The sequence below is a fragment of the Perkinsus marinus genome, assembly GCF_000006405.1.
Source record: "Perkinsus marinus ATCC 50983 genomic scaffold scf_1104296945006, whole genome shotgun sequence".
Taxonomy (NCBI): domain Eukaryota; phylum Perkinsozoa; order Perkinsida; family Perkinsidae; genus Perkinsus; species Perkinsus marinus.
Window position 1 is genome coordinate 52820 of NW_003211258.1, and position 2129 is coordinate 54948.

Consider the following 2129-nt stretch of genomic DNA (forward strand, 5'->3'; position numbering starts at 1 on the left):
AGAGAACTTCCGTTGTGAAAGTGCGGCCCGGGTTATTTCCCAAAGACACGAAGTGAGACTCCCCTCACCAGAGTTGAATTTCGTGGCGCGTGACGGTGCGGAATTGTAGATAACTGAAAAGTATAGGAAGACTTCAACGCTACAGAAAGATGGGGACGATATGGAACTACAAGCAAATGGAGGTCCTTATAGCTCCTTCTCACAAAAACAATATTCCTTTCCCCGACAGATGAGATTTCCACACCGCGTGGTGGCGATGATGAACTTCAACCGGGAACGGTATTGGAGGATTCCTCAGGCAACATCGAAGGTCTATGAATACCCGCAATAGAGCTCAAGCTTTAGATTTAAACCACATTGGTGTCGAGGACACTTCTACATCGCTGAGAGGAGAGAGTACTCCTCAGAGGACCTCTCGAGGTGGTGGTGCCTCCATCCCTAACCATCCGATTCTTTCTATAGAGGAACGGTCGGGAATCGCGATGGCTGTGAAGGACGCCTTCGTACAGTTGCTACTAGACGATGACGGCCTAGTAGATAAGATCGCCACTCGTATTAAACAACAGGTCAGTGTTGGAGACATGTATATTCACCCTCAGAGTTTCCCAACTGATCATAGGTAGGAGTGTACGGAGACCAATAGGAACTCCGTCACAATTTCCGTATTATCACCGATACATGAAGTTTACAATGTGCATATGTTCCCACACTGCAACAGGTGGTCGTATGAGCTCATAAGAGGGGATTTCCAAATTCATCAGATCCCATCAGTCTCGGCAATCCCAGGTCGTCAACCGCCACCATCTCTTGACCAGAAACAGTGAAAGATGGTATATCTTGAAATCTTGCAATCTTGCATTTCCTCAGTCTGACAGCCTTACCGAATCTAGCTAGTGGTGATGATACAGCCCTCGGCAGTTCTTTGACTGACGCGAAAAAGTCTATGCGAGGTTTGAAGTGAAAAAAATATTCCTACGACCATCTTGGTGTATAAGGTCGCAAGACTGTGACGCCGGACGCTCCTATGATCGATCTTTTGCCGAGACAAGAGAGTTCTGCTGGTGAGCGTTGGGACAGGCTGTTGAAAGGAAGGATTTTGTGTAGCGCCGGACGGCTTGTCCTCTGAGGGGGAGTGCTTTAATGATATAGATAATTATACGGTGGAGAGAAGTAGGTAATTTACGTAGGTCTTGATGAAACATAACAGAAGGTGTGAAGTTGATCGATGCAAATGTGTGTTATTTTGTAGGACAAATTATAGTGAACAAGTTGTCGCTATCATCACAGTCCCAAACGGGTACTTTCATCACAACATATGTTCATAGCCATTGTTACATTGTATATGCGATATAGTTTAATCTCGGAAAATATAACGCACATTTGCATATCATTAACACGCACTGTATAGCTCTCGCTGACCACCATACGCGAGCGCAAGAGACATATAGGGTTCTGACATACAGGACATCTATACACTGGAAGGCGTGCGCGATCCCGTTACACGAGGATTATTCGTTTCAACAGAGATCGGCGATGCTTATATAAGATTGCCAACGAGAGCATATTCTTGCTTGGACTCGGAGCGCCACCTCCGACCCAACAGAGGCCGCCTTGTCCAGCCCGATCCATCCCTTATAATGGATACACGCCTGCGCACTCAGGCGATAACGGAAAGAGATCATAACGATACGACCTCGAGAGTGCGAACACGACAGTGTGTTAGGAAGGGACGATGTGGTGTTCTTAGGCGTTGGAAGACGTAGAGGACGCGTTGGAGAACAGAGGAGTAGAAGTCCTCATGTCCTGTGTGAGTCAGTACTCGGAATATGCACGTGATGGTGACATTGAGAAGATTTTGGGAGATTCTTATTGATTTCTGTTTCGCACTTCTACCCGAATTCTATAAGGAGCTTTAGGAACTCTTGAGCTCAGCTGAGGAAAACTAACATATTTCCCAATACTGTTGTACACCTTCTCACTGATGGGCGTATGTAAAGGTACGTCATAATCGTTACGAAGCTATGGAGTCGCTGCTGGAAGAGGACCGAAGCCTCATTGAAAGTAACTCGACCCATCGTTTTGACTAGTAAATATGTACACTTGTTGCTCCCAGTGTGAAAGAACGAGTT